This window comes from Balaenoptera physalus (assembly GCF_965194825.1).
Source record: "Balaenoptera physalus genome assembly, chromosome: 10".
Classification (NCBI taxonomy): Eukaryota; Metazoa; Chordata; class Mammalia; order Artiodactyla; family Balaenopteridae; genus Balaenoptera; species Balaenoptera physalus.
This window is the reverse complement of record NC_138889.1, coordinates 84680660-84697909: the sequence shown is the minus strand read 5'-3', so window position 1 is coordinate 84697909 and position 17250 is coordinate 84680660. Positions and strand designations below refer to the sequence as shown.

Genomic DNA, 17250 nt, shown 5'->3' with positions numbered 1-17250 from the left:
CTGCGCGTCTGGAGCCTGTGCTCCGCAACAAGAGAGGCCGCGATAGTGAGAGGCCCGCGCACTGCGATGAAGAGTGGCCCCCGCTTGCCGCAACTAGAGAAAGCCCTCGCACAGAAACAGAGACCCAACACAGCCATAAATAAATAAATAAATAAAATAAAAATTAAAAAAAAAAATGTTAGGGTAACCAAGATATCAGCTGCGATTGCCTACCCACTTAAAGTAAGGATAAAATTGGCTCCAAAGCCAGTTCTACACCCTAGGGAAAATCTAACATTCCAGGATTTCTTCACGTTCTGAAAAATTACATTTCTCCTTATCGGCTCTGGCCCTGATTTCTGGCTTCTGCATCCTGCATCTGTTCCTCTGTTTCTGCTTTGTCATTAACTCAAAACAGCATCAATTTCTGGAGCACTTTTCCCAAAAATTCATCTTGTATAAGGCAGGCATGTACAGGAAACTTTGGAGATTTGAGGGTACAAGCTAGGAGCTTACATAACTGGGGCACACAGTAAATAATTTAAATATCAGATTCAGGAGATCTTAAGGATCACTTTGGCCATCTCTACCAATTTGATCTCTAAATTCTCATCCATCTGTACTCTTATTCTCTCTTCTCCTTCCTATGATTTCTCCTACATCTAAATTCTTGTCTCTTGGGACTAGATTTTTTATTCTTCACTCCCTTCCTTGTAATATTCTTTATCAGAATATTGGAGAAAAGCTTCCAGACACATGTAAAGGCAGAGTTTTGAATCAGGAGTCTTGGACATCTAGGGATTCCCCTTTCAGATTTTGTTTACATCAGCCCTAGAAAATTGTATGCAAATAGTTGCATGTATGTGTATCTGTTTCTTCCTGAGAAAAGAACTATAGCTTTTACAGGATTCTCAAATGAGTCTCTGGTCCAAAGAATTTAAGTGTTATGGTTGTACAGCTTTCTTTTCCCCTTTAACTATGCTCCGTAACAATCCTATAAAGTACCACAATTGTTGCTCCTATTATAGAAAATGAAACTGAGGATCAAAGAAGCTAGGTAACTTATCCTAGTCTACAAAGCTAATGGTGACAGAACTAAGAATGGACCACAGGCACTTTGCTTCCAGACTGCATGTATGTAACACCTGAGCTACAGCTGCCTCTCCCATGGCTTCCTGGTGAACCCCTGCTCATTCTTCAATACTCCACTGATGCACCACCTCCTCCCTGAGGTCTCGCCCGACCTCTTCGGGAAAAGTTGAGCATACCCTCTCGTGCCCCGCTGAACCCTGCACATAACCTCTGCGATAGCTCTCAACATAATGGAAAATAATGATTGGTCCCACGCCCCACCCATGCACCCATGGGGATTTTTTTCTTTAAATATCTTTATTGGAGTATAATTGCTTTACAATATTGTGTTAGTTTCTGCTGTATAACAAAGTGAATAAGCTATATGTATACATTTATCCCCATATCCCCTTCCTCTTGCATCTCCCTCCCACCCTCCCTATCCCACCCCTCTAGGTGGTCACAAAGCACCGAGCTGATCTCCCTGTGCTATGCGGCTGCTTCCCACTAGCTATCTATTTTACGTTTGGTAGTGTATATATGTCCATGCCACTCTCTCACTTCGTCCCAGCTTACCCTTCCCCCTCCCTGTGTCCTCAAGTCCATTCTCTACGTCTGAGTCTTTATTCCTGTCCTGCCCCTAGGTTCCTCAGAACCTTTTTTTTTTTTAGATTCCATATATATGTGTTAGCATACGGTATTTGTTTTTCTCTTTCTGACTTACTTCACTCTGTATGACAGACTCTAGGTCCATCCACCTCACTACAAATAACTCAATTTCATTTCTTTTTATGGCTGAGTATACAATGGAATATTACTCTTGGTTCTCTTTTATAAGGGCACTCATTCCATTCATGAAGTCTCTGCCTCTACGACCCTAATTCCCTCCCAAAGGCCCCCACTGGGGATTAGGTTTCAACATGTGAATATGGGGTGGACACAAACATTCAGTCTATATCATGGATCAATAAGTAATTAAAGAGTTTGAAAAGAAGGTAGAGTGGTAGAGTCAGAGACATATATTTAGAGTAATGTACCAGGTGTTCATATCATTTAAATCTACTAGAAAGCAGTGGGTTCCATAGCACAGAGCTGAGCATTTGGAGATGTAAGCTATTGTGAACTTGGGTAAGTTGCCTTAACCCTCTGGGTCCAGGACCACCCATCCAAATATTGACAAAGCACAAGAAAAGTGATGGTACTGATGATGAAGCCCTGAAATGAGAATAAAAGTCAACAGGAACAGTTTTTTTTTGTTGTTTTTTTTGTTTTTATTTACACAGGACTTTTAAGCAACTAATGGAGGAGGTGGTAGCTATACTCACCTGCCAAAGAAACTGGTCTCCAAGGCATAGTGCTGTGCACCCAGGGGCTCTTCGTGAACACCTGCTGTGGTTCATCAACTCAGTGTGGGCTTCCACAGTTCTCCTGGGCACAGGCTTCCCTGCCTAGATCATGAGCCCCTCCTGAAACTCAATTTTATCTCAGGTCAACCTCTTATCCAGCATATTAAGAACATACATTAGCAGTTAAGAACAATGAATGACTCACAGTATTTTGGGAGCATGTAGCATGCTACTTTAAGGAAACATAATAATAAATGCTGGCTGTCATTTCATCAGCTGAGAAATAATTCTTTGTTTCCCGACTTTCAACAATGTTCACCAGTAATATTATGACACTCATAGTAGACAACAATCTCCACTTTCTTTTACTGAACAGTTTTAGAAAATTATTGTTAGCTGGGTACTGTATCAAACAGGAAAGAAAATAACTTGTTTCTTTGGGGCATGCTAATTGTTACAGAGATTGCATTGGTAGCACCGTACCTTGGCTAAGCTCTTGCTGAGGGCCAGCAGGAGTGGCATTCAGCAGAATGCTACACAAAGGGTAAACTTTCTCAGGGTTAAACAGTGAGGCTCAGTGTGATTTAGGGATTTTATATGGATATAGACTGAGAGAGGCATGCCACCCCATGGGGTTGGCTTTCTCCCTAAATATACCAGGTGAGATATCTGTAGGTACATAATATACAGATTGGAGGTGTACATGGTGGACACAAACACAATGCCAAAGGATTTGAAAGAACTAACCTGTCAATCTCTTTTGACCACCGTGACACTTGGATTGGAAGCTACTGTAAAAGTGCTGTCATGAATGGCCCAATGTGGAACACTTCATTGTTCTGTTAACATCCACTTTGGAAGACCCACCCCTAATATTTTACAAGGTTGGGAACATGAGTACAAAAAGAAGCCAATGTACCATAGATCTAAATATTTAAAAGTCATAAATAGACTAGAAACTGTTAAATAAAATATGGTTTGCCTCCCACTTCGACAAATGTAGTTTTACAGCATCATCCAAGATCAGGTTCAGACTTAGAATCGTCAGATGCCTCTTTGTTAGTCAACCACGCTCTACCTTTCCTTCCCGCCCCAGCTCCACTGCACCATGTTAGGCACCTTGTCTGCCAGCGTGTGGATCCTCCAGTCCTCATGTCAAAGCCTTATTCGTACTTCAGCACAAACAGCCACCCCACCAGTGGTGGGGTCCACTCTTGGGAGACTAGACCCTGAGAAGATGCACAGGCCCTGGGCCATTTGGGCAAGAAACTCTTGGGTCCCAGTGACCTGGAATGTGGACCTGAGGACTTACTCTGAGGGAAGGGGCACCAGTAGAGAAAAGTCAGAGAATCAACAGAATGAGGTTCAATTGCAGACTCTGCTATGCCTAAGCTCTGTGACACTGGACAATTTTCTTTAATTCTTCTAAACATTATTTTCCTCACCTACAAAGTGATAAAGATGTTAATACTATCATTGTGTTGTGGTAGGTATTAAATGACGTGGTGTCATGCAGTAGCATCCCATAAATGTTAGCTAATAATTAATCCTCATTATTATTAATCATCATCATTAAAATGTTATGTGCCTCATCCACTGCTAGACACAGGCGGATTCAATGAAGAGCCAGACAAGGTTGTCTGAGGAATGCATAAGACAGAAGCATATTATGGAAGTCAGACGGGAGAATGAAATTTACACAAACTGACAAGCATCGGTCACTGACCAAAGCCAAAGAGCAAGACAGGCAACAAATCTGTCTTTTCCTTTAGGCAGTGAGGGGAAGAAGGGGCAGAGACTGTGTGGGGAGACAGAACCACAAACAGATCATCATAGCCACATAAATGCAGAGAGGAAGAAATGAATAAGCTGCTTCAGGAGGGAGAGCTCAGAGAGGAAGATTTCCGCTTAGTCTGGAGGTGTTAGCAAAGAGCTCTTGCAGTTGAGATTTTTTAGCCACAACATACAGGATGTGTAGCCAAGAAGGATAACATGGCAAAAGCATGGGGGTAGAAAGCAAGATTATTTGGAGACCTGCACGTGGTTCTGTGGTTCATCAAGGGTTGCATCTCCTGGTATGTTTGGGAGAGTGCAGGATTTGAAGGGGGAGGGCCAGGCTGCTACAGATCATGGAGGTCCCGTATTCGAAGCCAGCAAGTTTGGACTTTATTCTGTGGGTGATGAAAAGAGGTTTCCATCATGGAGAGACATGGTCATATATGTGCTCTGGAAAAGTCACTCCACTTACACTTATGGAGAACAGAAAAGCAACAGAGAAATTGGAAGCAAGAAAACCAGCAGGAGGTTGCTGCTATCGGGCATGAATAGGTGAACACAGGAAGGATTTTTAAAATATGAAGGAAGTGCAATTAATAGGATTGGATTCAAGGACTAAAAATATAGACAGAATCGAGGATGACTCTGAAGAGTTTTGGCTTGGGTGAGGGAGTGGGTCACATATAATGTATTAAAAATGGAAAACTTGACAGAGAGGAAGAAGATACAAAGATCAATGTGACCCTTAGGTGTTCAGGCACTCAGTCCCTTCCAGTGCACAAATGCAGGAAAGCAAGAAGGGATGCAGAACAGACTTGCTCAGGGATACAGTGATTTTGATGTGAGCTTGTCCTATGTTTTCTCTTTACACAGGCTTCATTGATGGCTAGATGATTAACAAATCCATACATTTACCGTCAGGTAGGGGCTTAGTCTAGGTATTCATATCTAAAATAATTGGAAGCGTGGGATGGTGGATGGTCCTTGAAACTGTGCGTTCTCTGGATTCAGGTGTAGTAAGCCTAGTACAGTGTCTAATTGAAAAGGATTGCTTTCTAAGTAGAGGAAACACATCGCAAGTAACAATGACTAAAATACTGGTATAGACAAGAGAGTAGTAAGGGATGTTACTGGAACTTTTTGTGGGAAGACTATGGGTGACAAAGAAAAGAGTTCATACTTACTTAAGTAGGTGTCAAAATTAAAGTTGTTAATTGCAAACAATAGTATTCATTCTGGGGCTTCCCTGGTGGCACAGTGGTTGAGAATCTGCCTGCCAACGCAGGGCACACGGGTTCGAGCCCTGGTCTGGGAAGATCCCACATGCCGCGGAGCAACTGGGCCCGTGAGCCACAATTACTGAGCCTGCGCGTCTGGAGCCTGTGCTCCGCAACAGGAGAGGCCGCGACAGTGAGAGGCTCGGGCATTGCGATGAAGAGTGGCCCCCGCTTGCCGCAACTAGAGAAAGCCCTCGCACAGAAACGAAGACCCAACACAGCCATAAATAAATAATAAATAAAAATAAAAAAGAAAACAAACAATGTTTAAAAAAAAATAGTATTCACTCTGGTTAGTAAAAGCAGAAAAGGGAATTGTTAAAGAGTATTAGATAGTTTCCAGAATTTCCAGGAGGTAAGAGAGACACATACTGAGCCCCAGAGCCAAAATCAATGCCCAACCTTACTTCAGGTCCCATGGCACAACACCTGGGATGTCCAAGATTGGACATCAGAAGCACAGCCATTGTCATCCATGGAGAACTGGACTCATCAAACATTCTGCCTTCCTGAAGTTCAATACCCCAGACACAAGGCTCCCTTGGGTTACTTAGTTCTCTATCAAGCTCTTGCACAAGTGAATCTTTTTGGTAGAATCTAGATCAGAATGATTTAGCTTCTTCCTTAGGGAAGGGTGGATTCATAATTTGGAAAACACTAAAATAGAGGAGGGTTTTTAAAGATGGTGGCTCAAAAGGAAAACGTTGCCCTAGCATAGGTCAACAGAAGTGAGTCATATGATACAAGTAGCATTTCAGAAAGAGTCATTCAGTTGTTTATTTTTCTTTAATTGTCAATATAGTAAAGAGAAAAAAGTCCATCTGAATCTTTGGCAAAATGAAGATGATTAAATCTGGGAATTTGGGCTCCTTTGAGTTGGGTGGCAATACAGCTTGAAACAAGGGCTTGGGAGTCAGAAAGAATTGGAGTTTCAATCTTCACCCCACCAATTAGTTATTGGGTCATCTTAGTTGATTTCCTTATCCTCATCTTCTTCATCTGTATAATGGGGCCAATAATAGAAGCCTCTGCACTGTTGTTGTGGGGACTAAGTGAAATAATGCATGCAAAGTGCTGAGAAGAGAATTATCAAGAGGCAGAATGTCAGATTGCTTATTCAGGACTCTGCATCTCTGAATTAGTACCAGAATGGTTTCCTATTATTATGAACATCAAAAGCCCTGTTGTCCCCCTGCCTTCCTTTCTGCTTCCTGTCTCTAAGGACAGCAGTAAACTATATATGGAAGCCCAATTAAGCATGCACAACTCCTGTCTGTCTTATCTTAATCCTGCCAGTAATAGAACAATAATTGTTCAGAGAAACTACAAGGGAAATTGTGAGTACAGAGAGCAGACAGTGCTCCAATTGATCTCAATTACTGTCATGAAATTGAGTCTTCTGTCGACATCTAAATTTAATGCTTCTTTTTCCCTGAGGATCTGTCCTTCATTGTTGCTTCCTATTGTATCTGTGGTTGGCCTGTCACCATCTGCATTGCACTCTTCATCAGAATGATGGAATTGTTTTCACTCGCCTGGTATCTCCTGTCTATGCTGTTTGCTTCCTAGATCCATGCTCTAGTCTTCTGACATTCATATCTGAATCTTTTCATTTTCTCTTGCTCAACACCAGGGGAAGAGCTGTGTTGTGTTTTGGCATCCAAAGAATTGATTTCCATTTATGAGCAAGAAGACAATTTTTCAAAACCTAAACAAGATGAGTGTAGGCTTTGCCCAAAGGATGCAAACATATTCTACAGTGAATTATTTCCCTCTTTATTTGGGTGCAATTAGGAAAGTTAATGATGGGTAATTTTCAGCATGCATATGCTTTCACTTTGCTGATTTATAAGTAGGCATAAACATAATTAGGTGTGCATATGCATGCTCACAGTTTAATGGGCCCTGCATTCCTGGTAATTAGAAGGCTCAGCATGTCGTTGATGTGTCATTTTTCAGGCTAAGGTATAGAAAGCTTTTCAGATCGACTGTCCCCAGGAAATTACATGGAAATTCAAGGTATGTAGTTATATGAGAAATAATGGCATCTTAAGATACATTCACCATCTGTTTTTCTTCTTAAATAGATTCAATAGATTTAGAAAGTGTGTTTACCTAAAGCAGCGGTTCCCTTTTTTTAAGTTGTAAAGTTCTCTGTATTTAGAAATGAACAGATTTATAGTATTTTAGAACTAGAAGTACATAAGAGAGCATCCAGTTTAGATGAGGTTTTATAGACGAGGTTTGTTCAGTCTCAGTAAATTGAAGTGATTTTCCCAAGGTTATATAGTTATTAAGAAAGCTATCACTGGTTTGTCAGAAAATGAAAGGAAGTTATTTTCTGATTGTCAATACAGCATCTTCATGTCCCTGGAATCCCAGCTTTAGTGCCAGCAGGATTGGCTACATAATTTGTGGAACCCAGTACAAAATAAAATTCAGGGTCCCTTGTTCCAAAATTATGAAGAAGGGAAAGATGGTGACAGTAAGTATTAAATCAAGCACAGAGCAGGCATGGGGTTCTGTGTGGCTGCACGGATCACACATCTTTGAAGTTGGTCCTGAGTGCTGGGTGACATAGAATAGGCCACAAAGAAGTCGTAAGCAAGATGACATGGCGAAAAAGTGTGTGGAGAAATAATTGTGAACAGTATTTCCATGAGCACTGGCCACGGGGCAAGAAGAAAGATCAATATCACATTTTAGAAAGTTTTCATAATTTTTGGACAGCTATTCAAATGCTAGAAACAGAGCATTTCTGATTAATCAGTATCCAATGACATGTGAGTTATGCTTGAAACAGAGCAAAATTATTCCAACTTTTAAAAATTGAAGTATAGTTGACTTACAAGATGGTATTAGTTTCAGGTGTACAGCATAGTGGTTCAGTATTTTTGCAGATTATACTCCATTATAAGTTATCACAAGATAATAACTATAAAAAGTATTCCAACATTTTACTTATTGGAACTTCCATGTTTTTTAAAAAAGAAGCAAACACGTAAGATAATGAAGGCATACAATATTTTAGGAGGACCCAGTTATAATAAAGATAGTATATATTTACTGTGGGGATATTTATCACGTTCAGGCACTATGTTAGGTGAGTGATGTAGAAAATAATATCCTTTCTCTTGAGGTGCTTTCTGTCAAGAAGAGAAGATAATCTTATAAAGTTACTTTCATAAAAATTAGATAGTTCTGAGAGGATTAAATAATAATTCCAGAGCTCAGAAAATGAAGACAGACTAAAATGAAACAGAGATAACTTAACATTTATTGCTCCTCTATTATGTCAAACTATACTAGTGAGTCCTCTTCAAAGCAGTCCCGTGAAATGTGTTATTATCCCATTTAGTGATGTGCGATCAGAAACTAAGAAAAATAGTTATTTGCTCTCAACCACAGACATCATAAAGAATGGCTTGGGAATGAGATTGCAAGTATATCTGAGCCCATCGGCCAATGCTTCTCAAATGTGGTTCCCAGACCAACAGCATTGGCGTCACCTGGCAACTGCTGGACTTTCAAATTCTTAAGCGCCACCCCAGACCTACTGAATCTGAATTTCCGGGGCTGGGACACAACTGTCTGTTTAACAAGCCCTTCAGGGGATACTGATGTGCTAATAGAGTTTGAGACCCACTCCATTAGACAATGCCCTCTCCCCAATCCGGTGCTGCTTACAACACTTATTGAGTGCCTATTATGAGTCAGATATTCTGCTAGGTCTTTTATGTATTTTAACTGTTTAATCGTTATAATACTCTAGCAAAGCAAATATTATGCTTAATTTTTGTAGTATACCTGTTTTCCTCTGGCTTCCCCAGTAGAAAATGAGTTTCCTGACAAGAGAGTTCTTTGCTGCCTGATTCCCATTGCACACTTTGTGCCTGCACAGGGCTCAGAGGTACTAGGTACTCAACAAGTGCCTAGGAAATGAATGAATGAATAAGTGCATGAACTTGTCTCAGGGCAGACGCACAGGAAAAGTCAGAATTTCAATCTAGATCTATTTGTCTCTGAAGCCCAAGCTCTTTAAAACAGAACTTGAGAAATGCTTTATGAAAATGTTAGCATTTCAGTTTCTTATTAGCTTTCTCTCATCCGCATATTTTTCCAGAATTTATGGAGAAATCGGAATCTGAACCTAGGCTGTACCCATGACTGGAATTCAGATACATCCAGGCATGGCTACTGCCTTGATCGGGTTGGATTCACTTTCCTTCACATTTGATTTGGAGCACTTACCATGTACCTTAACACTGAATTGCATCCTAGAAGTAAAGTTTTGAGCAAAACATGAGTTGTACAAGTCATTTTGCATAGCAGAAGGGCTTTGGGGTTGTACAAGGGTGTTATAGAGTCTGAGGGGAGGGAAGGGATGGACCAGATTGCATGGTGTCTGATTCTTAACCTGACCTCTTGATTCACGCTTTTGCCCTAAAGAGAAAAGGTGTTTCCCTGGGGTGGGGACTGTGAGATTCTGAATTAAAGCAATGCCTCTTCTATGCCTCTAGCGATGAATTTCAATACAGAGTGTGAGAGAGGAGCATTTTTCCCTCTTTGGCATGGAATACAATACGGGTAGCCTCTCTTTAGTGATATTTGGGGAGGGCGGGGGTTGAAAGTAGTATATAGCTTTGGGTATATTAATAATTGTCTCCTTGACATGACCTCTCCCTAGTCTGCACATGACCACCAGAGAGACCACAGAAAGGGCCCACAAGCTCCAAGTGTCCTCACTCATACCACAGTTTTGGATGACCCACCTACTTCCTCACTGCAAACAAGTCTCAGCATGGAAAGGTCTTTCCTGACTCTCCTACGTCAAATGCTGCTCTCACCTCCATCACACTGCATTTCCTTTCTTTGCTTTATTTTTTTTCATTGCATTGATCACTATTTAGCATATTAAATATCAGTTTGCCTACCGATTTATTACTTATCTCCTTCCATGTGAGCTCCATGAAAGCAAGAACTTTTCTTGTTTTATTCACTGTCGTACCGTGGCTTGAACAGAAAATGTCCTAGGGGAGGTGTCTAACAAATATTTGATGAATGAATTCATGATCCCAATGTCTTGGGGGAGCACTGTAAAAACATGGTACAACGGTTAATGAATTATGAGTGCCTCTTCTGATGGCTTTTAGAAATGATTGTGGGAGGCTTGGGTGTTGGGGTGTTGGGGTCCTCCATTGTGTAGGTGAGGAATGCGCTGGCGTGATTTCAGTGATTACAGTTAGTGTGATTTTATCTGTGTTGACATCTTGGTGCCCTAGTGTGATTTCAGTAATTACAGTCAGTGTGATTTTATCTGTATTGACATCTTGGTGAGGCCTGGTGAAACGTCAATGTGATTTTAAGTCCCATTCATTATTATTGTGCATCAGGGACTAATGCTACCCCTTGAATTAGGGTCAGTTGATGCGTGTTTGGGAACAGGGCTGTACCATGTGACATGGGGCTGAGTCTGAGTTCTCCAGGTATCATTGACTGTAGGGAGACCTTGAATATTCAGACTACTGTGACTTTAACTCACCTTTTGTATCTTAAATTAACTGAATGCAAAACAACTGTTTAACTGTGCAGAAAGTCTATTCTAGAATCCCAGTGATGCTTTCATAACGCAGAAATTTGTCCCGGATGTTGCTTGTCATCCTGATGGAGAATCTGGCACTCCATCATCTTTCTTTTTGCCCAGTGGACGCTGTTCACTCTGGCTCAGGTCACCTCTGTCCTGATACTGGGCATAGATCCTTTTAATGCCCCAGGGCACAGCTAAAGCAAAGCTGTAGTTTAATAAGATGTTATTGAAGGTTCTGTGATAACAGAAGGGAAATTCAACAGGGAAAGTAACTTACACTTGCTGTAAGATGTGCTACTCAGGAGCTACAGACCAAGACTTTCCCATAACACAAAATTAGCTATCTATCTGTCTTGAAGAGCCATGAAAATGCTCTGTTTATGGGCAGGGTTACTGTCAATCACTGTTTCACGCCCACTGGTGACACCTCTTCTCAGGATCATTTACATTGAAAAAGTCAAATTCCTTCTAGGCAAATTCTGCCCTTGTGATGACCTCGTATAATGGCCACTAATAATACAACTTATTATACTATAGTTCAAATCAGCCTGGTTCTCAAGATGCACATTAATTAGCGTTGAAAAACCTATGTATTAGACATCACCCAGGGTTGAATTTAGCCAAACCTGATCCACTTCCTTTTTAGAGTTTCTCTTCCCCTCTCTTTCCTCCATATTTTTATCCCATACACAGATCCTCAAGAACTACTTCTCATTACTACTGAATATTTCCTTATTTGCCTCTGTGTTTTTCATTTTTTATTTCTTTTTTATATCTCATTAAACAAGGGATATTTGTTCATTGCAGAAAATTCAGAAGACACAAATGTACAAACCAAAAGTACAAATAACATCACCAAGCAATGACCACTGTCAAAATAACAATTGCTCTCTCTGTTTGTATATATTTATATATGTACTTTAAAAAGCTTATATTGCAATAGTGTTTTATCTTCCATAGTGTGGCATGACTTATACATGTATAACATAATGTTTAAATACTTCATAGAATTTCCATAAACAGATATGGCAGGAATTATTTAATCAGTCCTTCATTGTAAGGTATGTAAACTGTTTACAATGAGTCACTAATATCTGAGGACTGTCATAAACTTACTTTTAGCTACATATTTGTGTGTATCCATGACTGTTTTTAAGATGAATTTCTTAGGAATTGGACTAAATTATTTGGAAAATTCAAACATTTATAATAAATAATATCAAATTGACTTACAGAAAGATTGTGCCAATTCATGCCAACCAGTAATGTATGTGAGTAGCTATTATCCCATACTTGCACCAAATAGCTATTTTTTCTCCTCCTCCTCTTCTTCCTCTTCCTCCTTCTTTTTTCCTGCCATATCCAAGAATTGAAAGGTTAAACAGGATTTTTCACTTTTCAGTTTGTATTTGTTTTCTATTAAGATTGAACATTTAAAAATATATATTAGTCATTTGCACTTTTGTTATTTTTTTAGCTATATCTTTCATCTAGTTTTCAATTGAGATGTTTCTTTTCTTCTTTTTTATCACTGAACTCCCCTTTTCATCAGGCCTGAGATGGAAAAGATTCTGTTTCAGTTGTGGAACATGAAATACAGTCAAACATCAATTTTATTCATTTAATACTCTGAAGTATGTTTCTCTGCCTTCATGTCTGCTGAAACTCTCTGCCCACCTGGTGGGCTCTCTTGATGCTCCACCCCTAGCTGAACCTTACCAGTCCTTTCTTTAGCATCTAGATCAATGTTTATCAAGGATGACTTCAGTCCTGGAACACTTGCTGTTTACACAACTCAGTGAAACTCACTGAGAAAGGGTGCATAATTTTTCTTGAATGGGTCTTATGAAAAATTGCTTAGCCTGTTTTTCTTTTCATTTGTTTTTTCAGCTAGATCACAACCTCTTTGTGAATAGGGACCACACCCCTGTTTCCAAAGAACTTGGGTCCAATTTGACCTTATAGTAAGATAAGGGTGTTGGGTGAGGTGAGATAACTAAAAGCTATTGAGTCCCTTCTCTATGACAGACACTGATTTTCACTTTTTAAAAACTTCTTAGCAATCATATAAGATGCTTTATGATTATTGTCCCAATTTTTCTAACATGGAAATTATGGTTCAGAGAGGTGGAATAACTTGCCCAAGATCACACAGCTAGCCAGTGATGGGAAAACCATTTCATTCCATAACACATAACCATTTGACTCCAGCACAAGTGTTCTTTTTTTTTTAACATCTTTACTGGAGTATAATTGCTTTACAATGTTGTGTTAGTTGCTGCTGTATAATAAAGTGAATCAGCTATGTGGCTGCTTCCCACTAGCTAGCTATTTTATATTTGGTAGTGTATATATGTCCATGCCACTCTCTCACTTCATCCCAGCCTACCCTACCCCCTCCCCGTGTCCTCAAGTCCATCCTCTGCATCTGCGTCTTTATTCCCAGCACAAGTGTTCTAGTATCACTGTCTTCCCACCCTTAACATGGGGCTTCAACCAGGCAGCTAAATACATGCTTGACAATTTCATTTGTTATTTATCCAGGAGCAGCAAAATATTGTGAGATCAAGTATTTTGTCTATTTCTGGCTCATTCTGATTCCAAGATAACATTCTGGCTTTTATTTCAATAAATAATGCTGGTGAGTATATAGATATCTTCAAAGCTGTAATTCATATCAGCCTTACCTCCTCTTCAGAGGCCACTAAAAATTGCTGGCCATGTCAGCTCACTTCTGAGAGTAGAAATTATATGACCCTTTTCTATAAAAACATTGAGACATGTACAGACACCAAACCAAAAGAGGTTGTTATATCCCATTTTCTAAAATTGCAGCAAAGAATGTGTTTTCTCCCTTTGAATACCATATTATCTATTTTTTTCTTTTTTTTTGCTGTGTTCTTTTTTACTTTTTTAGTGTCATTTCAGCTCAGAGAAACTGGTTATCTTTCACAATAGATTTTCTCTGGTGGTAGAATGCTCTGCTCACCAGGTGTTGATGAGTTGGTTGTTATCATTATTATAGAAATAAAAAAGGAACAGTGCAACGAAATAGTGCATAATAGGCTGAGTGATTTGAAAGCAGAATTTTGAATGCTGCATTAGTATCAGGTCATGAGTTCTGGGAGGTGTGATAATGTCAGTTATCCTCTACATCACTGGATTTGTCTTATTTCCTTATAGAATTTAATTATTTCATTGTACATACACACATCTAATACACATACACACATGTGATAGAGCTTCCCTTATAGAAGTTGAACATTTTATTTACATATACACATCTAATATAAAATTATTTTATGTATGTGTTTTATGTGTAATTAATTTATTGTATGTATTTATGTATTAAGTATATATTTATGTATTATTTATGTATTTCTTGAATATTTTATTTATGTATACATTTAATTTAGAATTATTTTATATGTGTGTTTTATGCACATAAAATATATTATGCCTGTATTTTTATGACTAATTGTTTACGTATTTATGTATTGAGTATATATCTTATGTATTTTATGTATTATTTATGTATTTCTGTATAATAGTTATTATTTGTGTATGCATTTAATGTATTTTTTGTGTATTCACTTTTCTTATTTTAAAGATGTCCTTCCATCTCTGTGGATAGATAGATATGGTATTCTTCTCAGCATTCTCTTATACTACCAGACTAAGAGTTATTTGAGAGTAGGGGCTACAGAAGATTTAGCTGACTTATTATATTGATAATTAGAGATCTGTATGTATAAACAAGTGAATCAATAAATAAATGCCATTTGACTCCTTTCTCTGCTTCACCCTCTCTATTAATCAATTAACAGAGTTTTGCTCTTTCCATCTTCTTTTTTGAGTGGTTTTCTCTCCACTCCCAGCACCATGATGAGACTTTTCTCAGTGGAGAAATCCTGTCAACTTGAGAATCCCATCACCTCTAGTCAGTCTCCAAAGCTGAACTCAGCATCTAAAATGCCCCTCCACCCATCCTGGGCAGCTAAGACCTGCCACGGTCTGGCTTTACCTAAACTCATCACTGGGAACCTCAACCTCTCAGTCCAGAATTCCCCATACTCAAAAGGTCTAATAGTCAAATAAGTATGAGAAAGACTAGATTCAACAGGTCTTTATATTGTAGGCCTTCTCTGAGCCTTTACTCTGAAAATTTATAAAGAAACTTGGGGCGTAGAATGCCATGTTCTCTATATTAGTTTGACATTTGAATATCGTTCCTTGCACCCTCCCGCTTTCATTTTGAGAAATGCCTGTTGAAGGCCCTGACATGCTGGGAGAAATGTGACTTTAGACTTTCTTGAGAGTAGAATTCACATCCTCCCTATGTCTTTGCTCTAGTACTCTGCCTTGAATATTCTCTCTTTCTCTAGTCTATCTACTTGGATAAATTTTATGTGTATTTGAAAGATTCAAAAATTGTGATATTTTAAGTTTGTGTTTACATCAAAACAGTGAACCTGTGTATTCAGCTAGGCCTAGAAAAGGTGGAATCTGATAGCAATTTGAGGATTTCCATGGAGAAGGAATAGGTTCTAGTGAAAGAGGGGAGAGTCAGTCAAAGATAAAAACAGGGAAGTGCAAGTGTCATAGGGACTAAACTGAGTGAAATCTGGTGACGAAGTTTGATGACGCTAACTTTGACAGAGAAGTGGGTAATGATGGAGACATGAAAAGTGAGAGGTCATCAGCTACCTTTATGAGGACCATGCCATTAGAATAAAAGCATAGAACCCTAAATGGAGGGAACTGACAGAGTGGGGCTAGATGGCAGTATGTCAAAGGATACCTACCACATGTGCTTCAGAAAAGTGGTCATAAACTGGCAGTGAAATAAGGTGCAGCTTAAAGGGAAGAGAATCAAATAAAGGATTCTTCTTGAAATATTGCCATTTGCAGCAACGTGGATGGACCTAGAGAATATCATACTAAGTGAAGTAAGTCAGACAGAGAAAGACAAATAATATATGATATCACTTGTATATGGAACCTAAAAATTAATACAAATGAATATATATACAAAACAGAAACAGACTCACAGACATAGAAAACAAACTTACGGCTACCAAAGGGGAAAGGGGGGAGGGGATAAATTAGGGGTATAGGATTAACAGATATGCACTACTATATATAAAATAGATAAGCAACAAGGGTTTACTGTACAACACAAGGAACAACATTCAATATCTTGTAATAACCTATAATGGAAAATAATCTGAAAAAATATGTATATAACGGAATTACTTTGCTGTACACCTGAAACTAACACAATATTTCAGATCAACCATACTTCGATAAAAAAAAAAAAGAGATTCTTGCTTTTGGGTCAGGATAAGGAGAAATGTGGTGCCTATTTTAAAGCAGAGCAAAGGAGCCTCGAATGATGGAGAGGCTGACAATTCTGGAAAGAAGGGATCTAAAAGTGGGTGAAATAATCCATAGGACGCAGGAGAACAGGCTCAAAAGCAAAGGAGTAAACGAATCTGAAATTTTCATATAGTGCTAGAGCCAATGAAAACTGACACAATCTTTCTGGAAATCAATTTGGTAGTAGGTATTGACTTCAATGTGGTCAGATCCTCTGATCCAGCAATTTTGTTTATAGGAAACTTGCCTACAGAAAGAAGTAGAGATGTGTGCTCAGATTTGTAGCCAAGGCTGTGCATTACAACAAAACTTCAGAGTAGTGAAAAACTGGAACCAATCCAGATTCTAAAATATGTGTATAATTAATCATGTCATGCATTTCATGGAATATTGTGCTTTTGACATAATTTAATGGCCTGGGAAAATTCTTGAGTATTAAGAGAAATTAATGCTGTTTTAAAACTATATAGACATATGATTGGGACTATGAGAAATGTGCATGCACATACACACAGAGAGAAGCAGCAGAGAAAGTTAATAGTACTTATCTCTGGATTGTGTGATTATAGAGGATAATTGCATTCTTTTGGTCAAGGTCCTATATGTTAAATTTCTTCATGAAAAAGAAATATTCATTTTACACTCAGAAAAAATATTATTAGAAACACAGGCTTTAGTTCCAACTCTGTCACTTTTTACATTGGAAGATTTTCTATAGTCTTTCTTATACACATGGAGTGAATTCAGTCCTCCTTCAAAGACTCTGATATTACCCTCCCAGATTCAAATCCACGTCCTGGCCTCATAATTCTGTGATGTTAAAGTCACCTACCCT

The 17250-nt window shown here is 38.9% G+C and overlaps 1 protein-coding gene across 1 annotated transcript in view; it reads right to left on the bottom strand.

Annotated features, from left to right (window-relative positions):
- Positions 1 to 1722: 1722 nt before the first annotated feature.
- Positions 1723 to 17250, bottom strand: part of LOC309667784 (uncharacterized protein) — a 518308-nt gene continuing 502780 nt past the window's right edge. Inside the window, exon 4 of the transcript XR_014267941.1 lies at positions 1723 to 2494. The gene's annotated coding sequence lies outside the window, so the exon portion shown is untranslated. The remainder of the gene's footprint in view (positions 2495 to 17250) is intronic.